General features: G+C 39.5%; 1 long non-coding RNA gene across 1 annotated transcript; it reads right to left on the bottom strand.

Annotated features, from left to right (window-relative positions):
• Positions 1-818: 818 nt before the first annotated feature.
• Positions 819-20990, bottom strand: LOC124594873. Its single transcript, XR_006978164.1, has 2 exons — positions 18914-20990; positions 819-4597 (listed from the first exon to the last, which is right to left on the bottom strand). It is a non-coding gene; the product is annotated as an uncharacterized LOC124594873 (long non-coding RNA).
• Between the last annotated feature and the right edge of the window lie 1706 nt (positions 20991-22696).

Raw genomic sequence — 22696 nt, 5'->3', positions numbered from 1 at the left:
TTCTTTCTACATTTCCCTGCAGCATAATATGTATTTCACATATTGATTGTATTTGTTACATGACTGAAATGTTTTTGCTTTCTACTGGTGCTGAATGTACGTGAGAATATAAAATGGTGCGATGGAAATTTCTGTGTCGTTCATACCGTTCCTAGATTCTGAATATGTCTGGATAAAATGTAGACGTATTTGTACAGATATAGTATTCACGATTAGATTGTATTATCATCCTTTTTACTGCATATCCTAATAGGGTATTTACAATATTGTATAGAGGATCGATTTAATTGAGAGCAGGGAAAGGGTTTCATGTGACCAAGTTTATAGCGTGCAATAAATTTAGTCGTACACCCTCTGAATCTGAGACAGTCAACCAGTTTTACCAACCGCCCACTTTTGTATCTCTGTTAGCAGCAAAATTTTCTAGCTGATTTATGAAGTAGGAAAGTAAGTTAACGTTGTAAAATTTACAAATCAGAGTTGCAGCTAGTATATAATAATAATCACTTACCAATTACTTTATGTTAGAATTTGATGAAAACCGAATGAATACATCTTTAACCCCCTAACCGCCTACAGCCCACCATGAAAGCTAGAACGCCCACTACCGGACGTTAGGGACCAAGTTGAGTGCTTCTGATCTAACTGATGTACATCGCCATGTGTAAGGATGGAGACTGGATTCCTTGAATTGCCAGAAAGGGAGATGTGATTTCCTTAGGGATGGATTTATCAAGATATAGGTAAGTGTGTTGAAAGGCCAGTTGTGGCAACAGACGTCTCTGTTTTTCATTCCGAAAGAAAGCTACAACACGTAATTATCTAAGAAAATGGCATTTTATTCCATTAAATAGTACAGACATCTCGTACAAATGAAAGTAACTGAACACAGTAAATGTAAAGTGTGAGGTACTGTTAGTGCCGAGACGAGTGTTGGGTGGTGTGAAGCGTGTCCGCGGGGGGCGAACCGCAGCGGCGACACGCGGTCCGCACCCGCCGAGGGGCCGGCAGCCAGACTCGAACAGAGACTCGGGAGTCGAGAAACAAGGTGTCAACCAACGGAAACTGTTTACACTGTGCAGACTAGCACCATTTTAAAGCTTTGTTACCAAGCAAGACTCATTTGTATCTTTAAGTAAACAATAACAATATCCTTAAACAAATGAGAGATTTTGTAGTTTTCTTATCATAATACTTTCTGTGGACAATATAACGATTCTTCTCGGTGGCTGGCGTTGAAGATGGAAGATTTTATACATATGTATACATATATATTTGAAATTGTTCTTATCAGTATCTCAACATCAGATGTAACATAATTTACAATCATTCTCATAATGAAGCGATGTTATGCGCACATATACAACAGACAGTAGGAACATTTTGCTACACTTTTACTCAAATAAAATTTTGCTTAATTCTTTGTATGTACAAACGCATGTATAAAATACCAAGGGATCAGCAGTTTTTTAAGGCAAAGTCGAAATGATAATTCACAACATGTTACAGTCTATGAAACTTCACAGTTCTCACATGATTACGAAAGTTGCTACTCGGATACACATTTCAAAAAGCCACGAGGTTAACTTTTTACAAACGAAACACGCCTCTTGCAATGCACAGAACACTAAGATACTTCTAATAGATACACGTCTCTCAAATAAATTGTCTATTCTGTTTCAACAAACGAAAAATAAATTCTTTAGAGACTATCATAATGTACATATTAAATTACGCTTAGAAGATTAATAAAATAAAGTACTGCTTTGTTAAGGTTGAAAATATTACATCATTTCTTTAAATAATCACCGACATACTCGTGAAACAGAATGTAGCTTTGTTTGCAAAGTTTAATGTTCTGAAGCTGACATAGCTTAAATTGTGTCTTCTGTAGCTTCCATTGAAGCTACGTAAATTCGGTGATATGTGGGAGGGTACTCAATTTATTAACATGTTACCTTCTGTTAGAAGCAATGCGACAATAATAACAACAAAACAAATCCCTCCTCATTTGTAAAACAACTCGTAATGCAAACATTTGGTTATATGCTTACGTCATATCAAACAGCGAGAGATAAATTTTTCAAGTCCATTGCTTAATTTTAGTTAGAGCTACATATTTATCAATTGCAACACACTTCCCCAGTATGATAACAGAGTCTGCAGAAAGGAAACTGTTGAATCTTCTCCACAGTTAAACAATTATCGACATATGTATGAACCGACTCACTAGTTCACGGCGGTATGTAGTGCAGGAGTCTGTAATACAGGTACATAATGCGACAAAGGGTATGACATTCGCCATAGTAGTGGTGGTAAAATATTCGCCTTATGTTCCTTTGTTTTTCTTTCCATCGTAACGGAATTAGTCCTATCATTCGACACATGTGGAAGAAACAGAACCACGTATGTGGAAACTATTCTCTATTTATTGTTCATGAAAGACAGCGAGTACCCGAGCATATTATATTGTTCCATACTTATATAGTTTCTGCGACAGAAAATGTTGACAAACGTGCGTACCAATTAGAAGTTTTAAATTCATCTGCATTTATTTACAAACGGGTAACTTCTTATTTTATTCAACATGCTCCTCATCTTCGAAATTGCTGCAGTATTGGTCAACCGCGCGGCTAGGAATGATCAAAACCAAGCAGTAGTTTCGAGGACAAAGTGCCGCTTACCCCTGGGGACCACCCGGGTCACTCAGCTAGCTGATTCTCCATTTGGCACTGTCATAAAAGCAGTCTCACACGAACAACGATGCTTTGAGTCACAATGCTACTGGTGCCGCTTTGTGCAGTCATTATCCGTGCTTTGTGAGAATAAAGGTGACCATTGAAGGAAATAGTTTTTGTGTGTATTCTTATTGTCTTGTTAAGATTGTTACTATAGTGTTACTAAGTGCACTTGTTTTTAAAAGAGTAGATAACCCAACTTAATGTATCTCTGTTTCTGGTGTTACAGCGCACATGAAGGGGAACCATGTTGCATATGGTCTGTCATAGCAGTAGTCTTCTGGTAGCTATAGTGGATGATTTGAGGACATCGTCTACCAGTGATTAAGAGAGTTGTGTTTTGGTGACGGAAATATTCAACGTGAAGGGTTACTATGGGAGATGCCACGTGTTGACAGGCAACTGGCACTTGTGCGATATGACGTAAAGGCGTCAGTGGTATCACTCGTGATGCTTGAATTCATATATTTCACTTTCATTCAGCTTATAAAAACTAAACTGAAAATATGCATATTACGTTAATACCTCTGTATACATCATTTTCTAATGCAGAAAATCTAATAAAATTTTGGCAGTTAGTTTGAGAGGTTCTAGAAACAGGAGTAGGTCCTGATGATAGATCTACCTAATTCAAATGGAGTTCTGCTGGTCTTGAACTTAGCACTGTCAGTTTGGTGAGGAGCACAATGTACACGACATATATAGCACGGCTTTCTGAAAGGACTAGGTAGAATGAAGACATCAAACAACATCACTGAAATCAGATTGTCACTCAATAACGAGAAAGTAGAAGAAATGCAAAAATCTAGTCTATATTCCTAATTTTAGTAATAAAATCTGCGCATTCGCAAGAATGAAAATAGAGCTACATTAGTAAATCATGCGGTCCTGGTGATAATCGCCACGAAGAAAGGACCTATGTCAACAACTGTCGACACTTGAATAACAACGTCGTAAAACTGGAAAAGCTATTGTCAATGTATATTATTGTCTACAGCAAAAGTCTTCAAGACGATCTCCTGAAGGATTATTATAATTTACTTATGAGATGAGTGACTAAGTGGATCGTGGTGTCTGTTCAGTGATACTATCTGTGCGCTTTCCTTCTGTGAAACTTGCATCTTAATCGTTTCTGAGACCACGAACGACAGTTACCAAAGCAGAGTTAAAAAAAAAAAAAGAGATTTTCACCAGATCAGCACTGCATGACGTAACAGAGCCACAAATTATACAGCGCAGCTTGAAAATCTCTTACTTCATTTACAGAACCCTCATCCCATAATGTGTGCATATATTTTTCAAACAGTAAGAAGTCGTTTTCACCGAAATGGAAAATATAATCCTCATGCAGAAATTTTTTGTTTTATAGTCCGATACGTTGACTACTAAGGAAAATGAGAAACGGACAAAAAACATGATAAACACGTAAATGTAATTCCCAGGGGTAAGCTGGACCAAAAATAAGACAAAACATGTGAGCGACATACAACTCGACAAAATCCGAGAAAGCCTTCAATCATCTGAGAATGAATTTATCAAGAGTGCAGTTTCCGGTGTCGCAATAGAAACTGCGCGGTGACTGAATTGTTTGGAGGAGGCATGGGCAACTACCTGTCTCGCTCATCTGTGAAAATACCGAAGGCTTTGCGATGTGCCTAGTACACAGCTGGGTGCTCATTGTGGTATGTGTCGTGGGTTCCTGCCAGCAGCATCAACTCGATGGGCGGCCGCTGTGGGGGTGCATCACTTGGACCCAGAGCTCATTCTGGTGGGTGCTGCCCGGTTCCCGGCATCTCCAGTTGGTCCTCGACGGATGGCGGTGGAACTCCAGCACACGGCGAAAAGGGTTGGGACGGCTACTGGAACAAAACAGATGCGAGCGACGGGTTAGTAACGCAGCTGTACCTGCAACACGTCACTCACACAGCATATTGAGCCCACCGGGTGATTCTTAATAACGTTTAAAAACCCCGAAGCGACGTAGGTGACGCAGAGACACGTAATTTAATGTAAGGCACATGGGGTCGCAAATATCGGGAAAACCACCAAAAATGGATGAGAAGTGTTGAACATGTGTCATCACCAAATGACGTACCACGCCTCACGTGCAGCAGCTGGGCTTCGGAGTGACGGGATGATTGAGCGATGCAATACTTGCATTTGAACAAACACTGCAAATTTCGAACACATTTTATACTTTCGATCTGTTGTAAATGCAAATGCGACATTTATGACTGCTTTGTTGATTATCACAAGGTTTTCGACAGAGTAAAACACCAGAAGATTGTTGACATTTTAAGAAGCATTGGTTTGGATGATAAAGACCTACGTATAATTGTGAACCTATATTGGAACAGTCGGCTTCTGTGAGGCTCGACAGAGCAAATGCAGAAGACATAGACATTCTACGAGGTGTAAGGCAGGTTGTTTACTATCCCCACTGATTTTCAACATCTATTCAGAACACAACTTTAAGCAAGCTCTTGATGAAATGGAGATCGAAGTGCTCTTAAACGGAAAATGTATCAGCAACAGCCGATATGCTGACGACACAGTAATATTTTCTGACAGTAAGGATAGTCTGCAGTACCTTGTCGATAGACTTGCACAAAAAAGCCCTGAATATGGTCTAGATGTCAACCCTCAAAAACGAAAACAATGACAATCAGTAAAATAGAGTCCCCGCATGTCAGATACAGCAAGTACATAAATACACGTACCTTGGCACTACAATAAATGACCAGTGGGATCTTTGTGATGAGGTGAGAACTCGAATTGGAAAATCCAGGGCTGTCTTCAATAATATGAGTAACCTTTTCAAGAATCATGGCTTTTCAATGACGACGAAGATCAGACTTCTACGCTGCTACATATTTTCCACCCTCTTCTATGGTGTTGAAACATGGACTCTGAGAGAATCGTTGGGTAACCCGCTGGAGGCTTTTGAGATGTGGCTGTACAGGAGTATGTTAAGAATACCGTGGGCAGCGCATGTCACAAATGTCGAGGTTCTATGAAGAATGAAGAAAGAGAAAGATGTATTGGCCACCGTGAAAGAAAGAAAGATCCAGTACCTGGGACACATCATGCGAAACAACAACAGATACCAAGTCCTTCAGACCATCCTGCAAGGAAAAATACCAGGGAAGAGAAGCGTTGGTCGGAGGAGATTATCCTGGCTTAAGTACATCAGAACGTGGACCTTTAAAACATTTACAGAGCTTTTTAGAGCTGCAAGTCACAGGAAAAGCACTGCCAAAACGGTTGCCAACATCCAGTACGGATGGAAACCAGAAGAAGAAGAAGAAGAAGAAAAAGTAAACGCAGAAGTTACAAAATTATTGTCAGCGTTGTAGCCCAGTAAAAGCTGTCCTTATTTCGTATTTATTTCTTTTAGTCCCTTAATTGTTTTCAGACATTATTTAGAAAAGAATACGTACATTTACTAGTAAGTGTAAATCAATGTTCGTAAGTGTAAATCAATGTAAATACATAACTGTCTACCGCAATGGTAAAGTACGCAAGACTCGAACCCTGAGTCCCATGCTCTTAGGCCGTGCTTGTAGCCCTAGACCCACACCGACGTGAATGGATGACTGGTGTTGGGATGACGAGGTGCCACAGAGCTCAACAACTGCACGTATGACGAGGTACGTTATTTGGTGACGTCACATGTTCACCATTTGTCACCCACTTTTGGGGTATTTCTCAACAGTTGGGACCCCATGTGCCTTATATTAATCACTTGCTCCAGCGTCATCTACACCGCTTCGGAGGTTTTTAAACGATAATACGAATCACCCCGTACACATACGCATTGTACTGCACACGCGGACTGTTGTAGAAGGTGCATTAGGACATTAAATATCATAAAGTTGCGAAAAATGACTGCTTTAATACTTATGTTCAGGCAGGTAGCTACGCATTTTTAGTTGTCTCTCGGTGAGTGAAGCTCACTTAAATTTTCCATTATTTCCCCAGCGAAATTATTATATAGTCACCGGTAATATCCTCCTCCGTACACACCTCACGTTCGTTGCTGGTCCAGCCCCACGAAGTTAAGCTGCATTGTGTTACCAGTCTTCAAAACGTTTAAGAAGATGTAATTCTAACATTAATTCCAAATACCATTATCACAGTAATGAGTTGATACATGCAACCTAGGTTACACCCCGTTAAACCTACACGATAGTTTGTAATTACTATTATCTTCTCGAAGACGCCGTACGTCCATGCAACTAAATTAAATGCCATTTGGTTTTACCCCACACTTACGAATCATCATCAATGGCCTGTACAAAATACTCGTAAATGCATTATGTAATGTTTGCAAATACATTATATCAAAGAGTTTTCGTCATTCTCCTGTCGTTACATAAGAAAGCTGCTTTTCTAGCGTTAACGTACTGTTTCGTTCTACTTACGATTTTCTAAGAGCATATTATCATATATTCTTTCCACATTTTGTTATTAATCTCAAAATAGTACCTTAACCTTACGAAACTTGCTCCAGAAAGATGTTTCTTTAAGTTGAAAATAACGAAAAAAACGGTAATACATTAAAATACTGGACGAAAAAATCGCAAAACCAGTAAGGAGCTGTGGACCTAAACGAAAGGTGGAAGCCGTATTTCTACATCTGAAAGAGGATGTCTCCTCAAATTTCGTACCAGTCGCATGAGAGTGTCGTTTGTAGTGGCCCTATGAGGATTGTCACGTGTAGGTCGCGAATGTGAGTAGAAATGCATAAGCTTGCATAAGACGAACATGTAGGGAAGCAACCTAACGTTAGCCAGGGCGCTGGGAAGCAGGAGAGGCTGCGTTTTTGTGGCAAGGTACGCTGGAGCTACGTGACCAGCTGCGACAGAATGTTCTGGAAGGACGACAGGACACGGGAGACGCCCGTGATCGCGGGGGATTGCATCAGACGAGCCTTTATAAGCAGGGCAGCTGGTTCTGCTGGGAGATTCCTTCGACAGTTGCGTCAGACGATGGACCTGAGTTACTCTGCCCTTGGGACAGGACTTAGTTTCTCGTGGTACTTAGCTGCACACGGTGCATGCAGGATTGCACAACTTACATTCAATGTGTTTGTGCCTCTTAGGGTCGACAGTGGTCTCATTCTACCTCGTGTTTCGTCTCAGTTACTTCATCATAAGTATACGTCCCATAACCCACAGAGTTCCCTTATCTGCAAAGAATTTCCAGCTTGTTTTCCAGCACCAGGACTTTGAGTTGGACGGGCCACCTCATTACTGGATTTAGCGTCTAGCTCCCATCCTGATCCGCTCGCAGGAAACTACATACGCGACAGGACGCAAATCAGGTTTGCTTTAAATACACGCTGCAACGGTCGTGAGGGTTAGTTACCTTTGAGATTGGGCGTGCTGAGTTGATGTTAGTCAAGAATGTCTAAGAGGCGACAAAGGCGCCATTAAAAGCACCTCACTAAGTTTTAACGAGGACATGTACTAGGGATACGAGAAGCTGGATGTTCCTAATGCGATATGCAGAAAGATCTGGCAGGAATGTAGCCATTGTACATGACTGCTGGTGGTAGCGGTGGTCATGAGAACGTACGGTCGCAAAAGGGTCGGGTACACGACGACCACTTGCCACTAGTAAGAGGGAAGACCATCGTGTTCGGTGTATGGCTCTGGCGTATCTTACTGCATCTACAGGAGCACGTAGAGCATTAGTTGGCACCACACTGACACAACCCACTGTTACAAAGTGGTTACTTCAAGGACATCTCCGAGCCAGACACCCTGTAGCGTGCATTCAGCTGACCCCAAACCAGAGCCATTTGCCACTTCAGTGGTGTCAAGCGATAGCTATTTGGAGGACGAAGTGGAAGACTGTTGTGTTTTGTGATGAACACTAGTTCAGCCTCGGTGCCAGTGATGGCCGTGTTGTTGGTTCGAAGGGGGCCATTTGAGGGACTGCAACCAACCTGTCTCCGAGCTAGACTCACTGGTTCTACACCCAGAGATATAGTCTGGTTTGCGATTTCGTATGTCAGCAGGAGCGCTCTAGTGGTTATCCCACACACCCTGACCGCAGACTTGTACGTCATTCTGGTGATCAGATCCGTTGTATAGCCATTCATGAACAGCATTCCAGGGAATGTTTTGCAAAAGGGTAACGCTGGCCCACATATAAATGTTGCAGCCCAACATGCTCTACAGAGTATCGACGTGTGACCTTGGCCTGCTCGATCACCAGATCTGTCTCCAATCGAACACATGTGGTACATTATCGGATGACAACTCCAGCGTCATCCACAAACAGCATTAAAGGTACCTGTATTGACCGACCAAGTGTATCAGTCACGGAACTCCTTCCCAAAAACTGACATCCGGCACCTCTTCAACTCAATGCATGCAAATTTGTATGCTTGCATTCACCATTCTGGTGGATACACCACGTTTGCAGTGGCTTATCTCACGCCGACATTAACCTGTAAATTTGCAATGTTAATAGCTTTGTAGGACAAAATTCGAAAAAGTTCGAGTTTTTTTTAACTGCGTAATTTATTAGGTTGATTCTTTAAGAATAACATCGAAAAGTTTCATAATCGAATCCTGACTAAAAATACATTTCAAAAAAGTTTGTTCGGGTGTCTGCGCCTGCCACGCCCGCTCTTTCTATGCTTCCTGTGATCCTCACCTTCTGTGCGCCAGGAATTTATTGCTCGTTAATTTTTCGTGAGCACAATCGAAAAGAACTGCAGATGAGTCTAGAAGGCTGTGAGATTGATTATCTTTGCTTGTTCCTTTGTTTACAACGCTTTTTTAAATAATACGTTCTACAATTTTTTTTCAGTTTTAGTTTTGCTTATATCTACCTGTCTTGCTTGAAATGGGTCGTAACAGTGGAAAAGCTATCAGGAAAAACTTATATAGTGTGAAAACCATGCAGCAAGACTTGTGGGTAATATTCTTTCACAAAATTTCCACAGACGATGACCTCAACATTCCCTTTGTGACGTATCATAATGCAAATATCTTCATACAGAAGCCAGTGGAAAGCCGTACACAGACACACAGGGTTTGCCACTTGCTGTTTTAGATGTTATAAAACCAACTCTCAGCCACCTAGCCAATACTGAACTGCTGAAAACATGTGTACTTGAGAAATGAAGGCTACAATCACCTTATATGTATGCGTTGTCCGAAAACAGTATTTGTGTCCTCAGTTGTTGTGAAGACAGCTGCGCCGGCCGGAGTGGCCGAGCGGTTAAAGGTGCTACAGTCTGGAACCGCACGACCGCTACGATCGCAGGTTCGAATCCTGCCTCGGGCATTGATGTGTATGATGTCCTTAGGTTAGTTAGGTTTAAGTAGTTCTAAGTTCTAGGGGACTTATGACCACAGCAATTGAGTCCCATAGTGCTCAGAGCCATTTGAACCATTTTTGAAGATAGCTGCATGTGATACCTGTCTAGCGTTCAATAGTGGAAATGTAGATAGGGTTAAGTGCCTGCAGAAACTAGTCTTCTATCCAGGTGCATTCACACTGAGGATACTCAGAAACATTTATGAAGTGCTACTCGACAAAGCTCAGGCAGCAGAAGAGAAAAATGCAAAAGTTGGCTAGGCAGAGCAATCAGGGGACGAGATTACTCCAGGAAGATGAGAAAGAGAAAGATCATGGATGTGGACAGCATTAGTAATTAGAGATAAAGGAATATTATCTAAAATTGAAATAAAAACTTTAAATGTGAATTTCCTTGTGCTGGCTTTTTTGTGCTGTAACGTAGATTTTCTTAGGAACTATAAAAGCTAACATCCTGAACTTTTGTACAGTTCTTAGGAATTAATGGCTGAATAATCCCGTGCGGCACTTTTACGTTATCTTTTCTCTGAGAAAAGCTCTCCTTTAAAATATGAGAAAAAGAGAGCAGTCCTGGGTAACACAAAATTTAAAAACTAATTTCAAAGCTGCAACGACGTTAAACAAAAATCTGTTCCATATATTTTATTAGCCTCGTACGCAGATGTAAACTGTGAAATTTCAGTTTTATTGCTTGATTAGTTTACGAGGAAAGGTACGTTATACAAACAATGGTAATTAAAAATTCAAATCCTGATAAAATGTACGTCGATGGCATTTTCAAACAAAAATTGTACAGAATATCAATCATGTGTTGTACATAATAGTCTCAAGTTGTATTATTCTAGCTGTAATATTTATGAATATGTAAGTTTAAGTACGACAGTGCATTTTACCTTACGTCCATCCTTAAATATGTTACCTAGACAAATGTATTCCCAAAATTTTATTACTTTGCATTAATTACGTATTCGTGTTGGGCTTTTCTTCCGTCAGTGAATACATCGAAACGCTATATAAGGCATTTATTACACACATACAATATCATGCATTAAGTCAAATCGACGATGGTTCGAAAACGACACTCGTTTGGCTTAAAATCAAACAGACTTTTATTTAGCTGCATAGACGAACCCCATTCACTTAGTGTTCTCAGATCTGAGAATCTCAATTGCTAACTCATTGAAAGTACAGTCTCAGGCTTTTGAATTAATATGTATTATGAAGTGCAGTGCGTCAAATTTCTCTGCATTTAGAACGAATTGTATTTACCCCAAGACGATAGCCTTCGTTAACTGACATCACATTCCCAGATTTTTCAGTACAAACGTCTACATGAACAACTAAGTCAGTTGCTAGAAATCGTACGTTAAAAATGTATTATCAGTCAAATTGTTAATATGAACAACTGTAAAACTAGCAGTTACCTTGGGTACAACAAAAATCACAGTCATCTCTGAGAAAGACTACAGAACATCACACTCCATTCTGTTATGAAGTACATGCAACAAGCAGCATATTAGCCAAGAAGGAAGAATGTTGGTGCAGGAGAACTTTTTACACATTATACTGAGTTCCCACTGCTTTAAAAGTGCTCAAATAATGTCAGAAGGAATAATAAACGAATAACATTCAAGGCACGTCAACACATCACTGACAGGAGCGAGGAAAAAAAAAACAATGATATTCAGTTAGAAAGTACAGTTTATATGCAGACCGAAGCAAACGTGTTTACCAATGGAAATTTTCACTACGTTAATGTGGTACTGTATGTGGTGTACTGAAAAGGTATTACAAACTTTAATGGCACCTGTCTTGAGAACGAAACTGCGGGTATGAACCCGCGTATGTAAACGTCATCTAACAGTCCATCAAAAATTATAAGTTACAACGCCTGCCACTAGCCTTCCCCTTGGACAGCAAACGTGAGTTCGTACATGTACGCTACGTTGAGGGACTTTCACACGTTTGACTCCATCTAACGTTCTGAACGAAGACAGACTCCTTGTGAGCAGTTCCGCTTACTGTCCATTGGCATACGGACTCAAGGATGGCCGGGCAGAAACCATTGACTGTAGTCGTTTCGACGTTTTGTCGCGGTTGGATGACATATCGAGATACGGCTTCCTAAACGCAATCTGTTCAAGTCGTTCTCTGTAATTTTTTCAACTTTGTCAGTGTCGTTGTGGTACTCCTCTCAGCAAGTTAAATTTGTTATTTTTGAAATGGACAACAAAAACAAAAATATAAACAGCATGATGTAAATTCGGAAACAGTTTGTAAACACAACTTGCGCAGGAAACCAGTAATAGAAATACAGTAGGTAGCAGAGAAGAATGCCTGCGGGAGACTTGTCTTACTGTGTCAAAATTTTCACATGAGATTACGCCTCTTAATTAGTAGGTGTAGATAGCATTTTAAGTTTTTATATTAGGTCAATAACTACGAGAAACACTGAAAATCAGAATTTTTGTTGCCACTAGCAACTGTTAAGTATTAAAACTGCAGCTGACTCCCGGGATAACGATTTAGACGTGTAGATTGTCAATCTTGCGTTTTGTTCTTCGCCATCTATGGTCTCACTTTTTCTTTTATTTCTTATTTAAATGGGAAAATTATATCGAAATATGCACACATAGATGATATCCATGTTAAAAGCTGGTGCTGATTCCGCATTTAACAGTTGACTATGCCACTATGGCTGCAGTGCATTAGGCCTTTGTTTTTATGAGACAGATCTGATGATGGTCATTAAAGACCGAAAGCGGTAATCTGTTAAACAGAAAAGATTGTGACCATAGACGTAAATTACAGGAAACTTATTAAATATGATGAAAATTTTCCGCTAGAGGTATACAACTGCCAAACCAAAATACGCACGGAAAACTGCCAAAGTAAGGAACTAGTATACCTCCACATTCGCTAAAATAAAATGCGTTATACAACTACTGAATGATAAAGTGAAATCCATCGAAGATATTCGTATTCGGGATAGACTATACTGCAATTATTTAGAGGCCAAAAGGATGTACATAAAAGGAGTAGATAAATAAAAATTAAAGCACTGCCATTTTTATTGAAGAAGCTCACAACCTTTGCAAGGTCGCGAAGAATTTGGTTAATGAACACAGGTAAAAGCTCGCATCTTGCTCTAATTCTCACAATTCAGATGAATTTAATGAGTACTTTATAAGCGTAGTGAAAAACAAAGTAAGTGAAATTTCTAATTTTGAGCCCATCCTGAAGTTACGGTGATGTTGGAAATAAATTGGGCATGGTAGTGTGAAAGAGAGTGTGTCCAAAAAACATAATACAAATAGTAAAAAACTACAAAAACTCAGGGAGCATTGATATATGTACGGTATGTCCTGTACTATATTAAAAACTATACTCTGTGAAATTGCTCAACAGCCACAGTAGTAATAAATAAATGCCTCCATGCTTGAGAATTTCCAGACTTTCGGAAAGTAGTAAGCATAGTACCAGTTTACAAAAGGGGTAATCCACATGACGTGTCAAGCTAGAGGTGTATGTCTATAAAACCAGTGTTAGCTTAGCAGATGGAGCCAATAATGAAAGGTCAGGTGTAAAGGTTTTTGGAGGAAATAACGTCTTTTATGATACGCACTACAGCTTCCCGACGGGCAAGTAAACTAAAGCAGCAACACTTCATCTAGTTACAAGAATAAGTCAAGGTTTTGAAGACAAGGAACCTATAGCACTGGAACTGTGTGACTTAGTAAGGCATTTGACTGTATCCAACATAAGGCCCTACCCAGCAGCCTGAAACCATATGGTATTATGGGAGAAGTTCCAAAAGCTCTCGAATCCTGCCTAAGTAACAGACGACAGATTCTATCAGTGCGAGGAGCAGACTCGTGTGAAATGAAGTTAAAACACTGTGTGCCACAAGGAACCGTAATAGGGCCTCTGTTTTTCTTAATTTTACTGACATAGGCTCAAACTGACACACCTTGCAGTTTGTAGATGATATATTTTTCTCAAAGGGGCAGAATGTAGTTCACATTATTCAACAAGCAGAAGTCGTATTCTGCAAGGCCAAGGCCCGGTTTATCATGACCAATATGGAAATTAATGAACACAAAACACACAGGATGATATGCAGCCTCAGTGTTACTGGAGCACTGCGTGACACAGCAGCTGTTTAAGTTTCTGGGCTTATCCATTGATACCAAGTTAAACTGGCAACAGCACACTAAACATGCATGCTCCAAACTCTCAAGAGTTTTATACCTCTAAAGGAAATCAAGAAGTGTGATAGCACAACAGTATCATCAGTTATGGGCTGTTACTGTGGGTCCATTCTGCAGGCTGCTAGAATGTGGTTTTATTACAAAAGAAAGCAATGAGGACAATTACCTCAAGCCAAAATCATTGTAAACCAATTGTTTACAGGTTGGGAGTTTGATTGTTTTCAGGCAAAATACATTTTCAGTTGCCACGTCCACAGAAATACAAACTGTGAGACCTACAGAAAGAGAAATGAAGTTCATCAATACGGCACTCACTAAAAGACAGCATTAAAGGCCAAGATGTCGCTTAACTAAGACACAGAACGGCTTCCCGATAGTGGCCCCAAAACTATTCAGTGCTCTACACTAGGGTGTTCAGTCATTACCATTCGAACAATTTAGAACTAAAATTTTGTGTATACTAAAAGGTCAGCCTTTGTACAGTATTGATGAATAATTTTCTGGTGATACAACCATGTCTGCCAGCGCTGCAACCCAGTGTCAGTGAAAATAGTTGTACTACACTGTGTTCTAATATTGATTGTCTTGCATATTGTAACCTATTTCTTAACTTTAGGTTCTATAGTATACATTCAATATCATAGTCCAAATTACAATACTGTATTCGTTTTATTGTAGCATTGTAATTGTAAACTTGACACTGTCTGTCTAACCATCACTAGTGAAAGACGTAGAACTGGTAATAAAGGTTGTAATAAAGTAGCAAGAGGCGAAATAGGCTGATATAAATTCGGAATTATAAGTGAAGTGAAGAGGTTTAGCGATTTAATATGTTTACGCCAGTCACATTTCCTCAAATTGACCACAGTTGCAATACTGACGTAAATGCTTCCATGGAAATGTTCATAGTAGAACGCATACTGTTGCGTCTAGACTGTGACAACCGGCTCGCAGCCATACCCTTCCCGCGCACATTCTTCCCAGTTGCGGAGTGTAGCAGAAACTAACATAATGAAGTTTTTTATATATCTGTTAACCAGACATAATCATCTCATTGGATTTAAATTAAGAAGACTACCTTGTTCTGCCTGCCTGATGCTGTAGTTAAATCTCCTATTATTTTAAAATCATGTCGGCAACGAAGCACTGTTCGACACTAGTAACAACCATCTGTTGCTGCCCTGCAGAGGTTTCAGGATATTACGTGTACATGTTGTCTGATACATCTGAAAGCTATGATTCGGATCATTTTTAACTGATAGCCAATGCAGTTTTGTTTGTGCTGTTTATGGGGGTAGACAGGGGTGACATCCGATTTTGGAACAGTTATTCATGAATTTCTTTCAGTAAAATAACAATCAAATTACAAAACTGATTTGAAAACTTTACTGTAACTCTTAAAATTGTATTGAGTATTTTTTTTAGCAAAGAACTTGCACCCAGAGAACACTTCACGACATCGAGGAAAGGCCATCGCGCGGTGAGAGTGCCGCTGGTGGGAACTCTGAACGCTACAGCATCAAAACTAAAACAAAAGTTCAAAAACTGCTTTGAAGCTGAGGATACTTACTGTCTAACGTAGTACACAGGGACATTTAAAAAATGGTCGTTAACGAAATGGTGGCACTATAAATAAATATGTTTTTAACATAAAATTCGTTATATTAACGCAGATTAAAATCGAAATTAAAATATATCGCAAAAATCACACGTACTGCAGTAGAAGAAAACGCCGACTCACAAGCCGCAAAACGGCATAATGTAATTGCATGTGTGTTTCATGCTTTATAGCTTGAGCTAAGGTGAAAAATGTTGTTTTGAAAAAAGAACTACACTAGGTCTTTTTTGAAGAAATTATATTCATTGACAGGATTCCGCTGACCAATCTAAGCGTTTTTCGCACGATTGGCATTCCTTTCCGATCCTTTTCTATCCCAATAAATACGTTTGTTGCCATTTTCAAGTACTCAAGTTTTACTTCGTATAAAAAATTAGCGAAATGACAAGGTAAGCAGATGCTAGAGAAGCAATATTTACCATAAGCGAATCATGTTACGGACAGGTATCTCATAGAGTATATTATTTCTGTTGATACTAAAATTTATATGACTGAATGTTAAAACAAACCCTCTAAGAAACATTTTAAGTCAATAAAAAGTTGTAGCCTGGTTTTGTCCAAACGACAAGCATTTGGACTGACCTTCCTTCAGGGATAGCACGCTTCACCATTAATGGTTCATTCATTCTTCACAAGATCAGTACATTAGCTGCTTAGAACGTCAGTTTCAAACTATTTTCTTAAAGTAACCAACAAACCCTGCTCGCTGCTTATGTTGATGAATTATGAAAATACTGAAAACACAGCAAACTGTGTCGTAGGATAATTCCAACAACAGTGAACTACATATTTCTCTAAATGGAAAATTCACTTTCTGCCTCAGTTAGCTGTCAGCAACCACACCCAGTCCGTTTCGCCCTTGCGGTTAGGATTTTCATTTGTATTATTATAATTTATGGAACGGGTTGCAGTGTCTTTTGCAATATTTGTGTGAAATGAAAACTGTATTTATAGTACCTACCCTGTCAATATACACAGTGGTTCGTCAAGAATGGCACAACCTGCTCAAAAATATGTTATCGAGAGAGTAAACTTAACGTTTCTTCTCGAAATTGATGAACTTTGATATGGCTTTCTGTTTGGATATAATTTATGATTAATATATCTTCCTTTACGATGAGTATTTTCGCTTTTTAAATTTCACTACTTTTTTGTAGAAATGGTTTGCATTAACAGTAAATGTGGACATTTCTTATTATTTTTTTTTTTTTTTTTTTTTTTTTTTTTTTTTTTTTTTTTTTTTTTTTTTTTTTTTGATGTAGAGGAATTTTGCGGAAATAGTAGATGAACATTTCACACTGAATCTTAACCACAAATTAAGTCACTAGTGAATGTCTGACGGAATAATGCATCACTAGCAAGGCAGGAAGCGGGGCTATAACATTCCATTCACGGCTAGGTATTTAGAGGCGGAACACAGTTCTAGCGCAGATCAGGGGGTAGCAGGAATTTGATCTTTGCTTTTAAAAGGAAGAGCTTTTCCATTCTCTTTAAATGATGATGGGAACACACGGGAGACCCAAACCACAAGGACGGGTCAGCGGTTTAACCGTGACCTTCGCGAGTGGAAATTAATGAACCCCCTTCTTCTCAACTGTGCTGTTTCCATAGGGACGATTCGGTGCCTGGGAATATAGATCCATAACTAACTTTCCGTTTCTCACAAAACTTGCGTTAAGCCGAAGAGGTTAAAAAAAATCAGCCAACCAGTTGCAAAATAATGTTTTATTAGCCCTTGACTTGGGTTCAATAACTGTAAAAACATCTTCTTCGGAAGGAGTGGGCCTTGTTATATTGTCTCTGGTATGGTGTATACTTAAGTTATGCGATTATTTTCTCCTTTGACTTCTGTTATTATTTTATGTTGACAAAAGCCTTAGCATAGGAAGAATGATTAAGACATTTATTCTGACGAAATAAATCTCAGGTAAAGAGAATGGTATGAGTGTGCATAGGACCCAATAATTCGGCAATCGACCACGTTGCCATCATCAGGTGCGCACCTGATGATGGCAACGTGGTCGTTTGCCGAAATATTGTGTCCTATGCACACTCATTCCAGGCTGTTCACCCGAGATTTATTTCGTCATAAAATACGCCTCGAGAAATTGAAGAATCACACGACATTTATTCCGTTATATGCTGAACGTAATCTGGCTGCTGTCTTAAGCCATAGCATGTGATGTTTCTGCTTTTTATATCAATCTTATATATGTCAAGAGCCTCTATGCTTCAGCTAACGTAATTTACCACTATGTAATGCAACAAGGTCCACTACTTCCGAAGGAGGTATTTTTAGAAATATCGAAACGTAGGTCAAAGACTAATAAACCTTTGTGCAGAAGCTGGTTATCTGATTTTTTCAACCCCTTCAATTTATACAGTCGCTAATTTGCAGCCAGGTTGAAGATTTTGAAATAAATTAAGCCTTTGGGATCATATAACACCACGAGTTTCGACCACCACGATCGGCTACGGTCACCAGAGCTATTTTCAAGTGATTGGGAGTCTAGCATCGTGTGAGAAGACAGACTGAGAGACACAGTGTTTGTTTACTTATATGACACTTGAATCATAACTATCTGAAAATAGCCTTCGTGACCGAAACCAGTCACTGTGATTGAACACAAAAGTGAAGCTAGTACTAGTATTTTAGTCCAAGTAATTTGTACAGTTGCGGGTACTGTACCATCGTATCGCACATGATGCACAAGACCTTAGAGACTATTTCGCCCAAATTGCGCTATAAACTAAGTCGACATCGATTATTTCATAGCGTCTCAAAACAGTTTCTTTGCCTATCAGCGATATTTTATCACTGTATTAACAGTGATGTACTAAGAAAAAGCATGTCCCCCTTTCGTTGCGAGTCGGATAGGCTAACTTAAGTGAATAAATCGGAAAGTTAATTACTTATGATAACTTCATAATTGATGCACCATTTAGATTGGGAATTTTATCACATTCATCACTTTGTTAAATATGTACGAAAGAATGAAATCTCTTACCTGTCAGTATGTTTGTGTTTACAGGCTTTTTTCACTTTGACTGTAGAGCTCTACTGGTGCCCATGTTGATTCAGCTTCTCTCAATAGTGTCAGTATCACAACAGAAGAACAACGTATTTCCTTTTATCTTCATTTCCACTTTCAGCGGCATATGATGTAGTGACTGTATATAAAACACGTTTGCTTATTGTTGCACACAGAGTCATAGTTCCAGAATGTCTGTCTCTTGTTACGTAAAGTTTCTTGAATAACCTTTTTAACAACAGCATTTATCAGAAGCATGAAAATATTGTATCACTTTTTTCACTAAAGTAGTCACACCATATTAAGATTTCAGTCTGTGAACAGAAGTTGTTGAGACTGTCTAAGAAATCAATACACACTAAAGCAAACATAATTACTCTACTGGTATTTCCGGGAATCTTTACACATACACATTTTTTCTGATTAGCAGTAAGATTCTTATCACACCATATATTGTACCACATACATTACGGATAACATATTTCAGAACTGATTACCTGATAACCATGCCAAAGAAGGTCAGTTTGTTTGCCTCAAAAGTTTTTATAGTTTTCGATACGGTAAACAAGAGGGATGTTCTCTTACGATGAAACAATCTACACAATGTCTATCAACATAATATTTTTACATAAAGTAGAGTATTTACTTATTTTTGATAAAACCTATGTTTCTGACACTGGAATGGTATGTTTACGGCGTATAATGTTTCAGTGGGTGTAATGAGCAACGATAAAATGAAACAAATGTTATTTCTCAGAATCAGGCATGATATGTCTACAGGGACTACTAAATTCACATGATATGGTAGGTGATATGAATTCTCAAGGTGAACTATAATTTGCTGTTGTACTATTCATGATATGAACAATCTTTCACATACAGTTCTCCTATGCAGAGAAAGACTGTAGTACGCAGTAAACAAATTACTCTTTCTAAAATGCTCATTCTCCAAAAATATTTTGAAATAAAAGTTATTAAAAAGCAAGAAACAGGATCTCTTTTAATGTAAACATTATTAAAAATAATGTTGTAGTTGAACTGTCGTATTATAATTTTAAATATTTAAATACTGCTGAAGAAACTCTTTAGTGTTTGGCAATTATGAGAAGAAAGCGTATTTCAACGTGGCTGCTAATGTTTAGCATTCTGGAAGATAGTTCTACGCTAAAGCTTTTAAAGCAAAGCTTATAACAACAGATCTTTCTTTTAATGTAATAAATACAAATTCTATTTAGATGAGGCCCACTGGAAGGCTCTAGAAGAAAATAGTTTGTGTGAAGTACATAGAGTACATAACGTTTTAATAGAAATTCACCGACCGAAAAAAGACCAGGCACTAACTATTATTGTTTCAGTGAAGTATTCGACTGCGTCACCTTCTTTAGATATTACAATATTGATTTATAGAAAAACTAATAAGGCAGTTTTAGTAATTCCATGAGTTAAGAACTACTGAGATAGTGTACGATCTTGAAGAATACTTTCAATGTCACTAGGAATGCTACCTCTACATCCTGGTATTCGTTCTACAGTGGCTTTATAAAAATTCTTTTCTTATTAAATACAATTTCCCCAATGGGAAACGCATTATGATGAAGCGCTTTAGAAAACGAAATGACCAGCAGTTTTTCAGATTTCCAGCCTTCATGACTTCTGTGGGAGACTTCGGCTGTCAGCAGAACAACGCATAGCTCTGTTGTGCTTATTCGCAAGGCTTGGAAGCTCGCAATTTGACACCCACGAAGGGTCTGAAGCAACGAGTACTTCAATTAATGTTCAACAGATCATAAAGATACTGGGGTCAAGAAGAGGTGACGAAAAATAAGAACTCTATTCAGGATGTATTATTCTGTTGCAAGTACTGGTAAGAGAACTGTATACCGTTGTAGGTTGCCGCACTGCAGTCCGAAGCTATAACTCTTTTGTTATTTGTAAACTGTTGTAGCGACAGAATCAGCATTGGTGGGGTAAGGCATTAAATGTAATGAATTTCCTAATAGTCATGACAAATTAGAGCAATGTAAAAGAGATAAGGATAGCTTTCTAGCGTGAAGGCAAAGAGTATGTAAGCGTTCGGGAAGGTGAATAGGGTGATTTACTTTCTCACCGTGGATGTATCGGGGCATTTTACTGGTTTAGCCAAGAAGGAGGCTAAAGAAGCATGTAATAATGTAACCTTTTACTATTCCTGATAAACGGTTTTGCACTGACATTACATAGGACAACTAGTATATAGCTATGAAGTTTAGGAGTATCCTTTCTGGAAATGTTGACACCTACTCAGTGTTATATTTCTATGATAAGTTTTGATTCTTCAAAGTGACTGTCTGACAGTTCAAAGATGCTGTACGGGGGTTTGTTTCTGCTTCTTGGGACTGAAAAACATTGCCTTCTCAACAATTACTTGCGACACTAGGCGCTGAGATGTAGCGTGGAAGAATAGCTGGTGAAGATTAACCTGCACACATGCAAGTGCGCCATACGTAACGTTGATGGAAGACTGACAAATGAAAGGCTGTGATACAATCAGGAGATTAACATTATGGAGATCTGTGAAATGCTCATCTGTGCTAACAGTATTTACATGGAGTATATACAGCACAAACAATTTTTGACATACAGATACGACAGCCTTGTTTAATTGATCAAGCAAATTTCTTAATGATTAAAGGATCAGGAGGAGTAGAAGGTTCTTTGTTTCGCGATTTCATTTTTACCGTAATCATTATTGATCTGAGTTTTTGAATAAACCAGCCGACAGTGCGGCGGTCCCTTAATAACAGATGCTGGGTTTTTGGGGGTGAACTGAGAACAAATGTTTATCAACACGTCTACGCTAACGCCCGCAGCAGCGGAGGTGACCTAACATGAAAGCGACAGCTACGCGTACAAAATTACGCTCTACAGATTGCCACAAATTTCGTGGAATCGCAATCATTTCGCTCTGGCGTCGCCCACACTGAAGGCTAAATAACAGAACCAGTTCTTAAAAATTTTACACGCAGTCCGAACTTGGAAACGAACACGTTTCGATTAGGCCTCCACTTCTCACTTTACAGCTAGAGCTAGGCCTCACACGACGGCAACTATTGTGCTCAAGACGTCTTTTGTCTCTCTTTTGCTGCACATCTACAATGTGGACGTTCGAAGTGAGCTTACAGCCTTTCCCAGTACACAATTAACTATGCACTACGAGGTACGTCGTGCTTTAAACCGATGCACCTATATTCAAGAACCTGAATACAACTTTCTCTGCAAGATAAAAATAAGTGTTCGTTAAAAGTGAGACGTTACATTTTGTACGAATGTGTGTGTGTGTGTACGTAAGCCCCTTCACACTGCCGCCTCACGGAAGAACAGGGCCCGATGGGAGTGCGTCGGCGGCGACCGCTCACAGAGACGCGGCGTCGGCGTCGGCGTCGGCGTCGTCTTCGCGTGTGGCCGACTACACGTGCGCGGCGTGCTGGCGCAGGAGCGCCGCCAGCGCCACTGCGGCCGCCAGCGGAAGCTGCGTCGCGACGTCCCAGCGCCAACGCCACACTACACCCCAGGCACGCCACGCGGGTTGCATAGCCGCCGCGGTGCTGTTGGTCGAGCAAGCAGGTGGCTCCGGGGCCGGCTGCGGTGCTGCAACAAGCGCATCAACGGGCCTCAGTACATTACCGAATACCTGTCACACAGAAGAAATATCATACTAAAGTACGGGCCCACATGACGTGTGTTCTGCGGAAGAGAGGCGGAGGAAGAAAGACAGTTCAA

The sequence above is a fragment of the Schistocerca americana genome, chromosome 2 (genome assembly GCF_021461395.2).
Source record: "Schistocerca americana isolate TAMUIC-IGC-003095 chromosome 2, iqSchAmer2.1, whole genome shotgun sequence".
In the NCBI taxonomy this organism is placed as follows: Eukaryota; Metazoa; Arthropoda; class Insecta; order Orthoptera; family Acrididae; genus Schistocerca; species Schistocerca americana.
The sequence above is the reverse complement of the archived record's forward strand: the minus strand, read 5'-3'. Positions and strand labels throughout refer to the sequence as shown.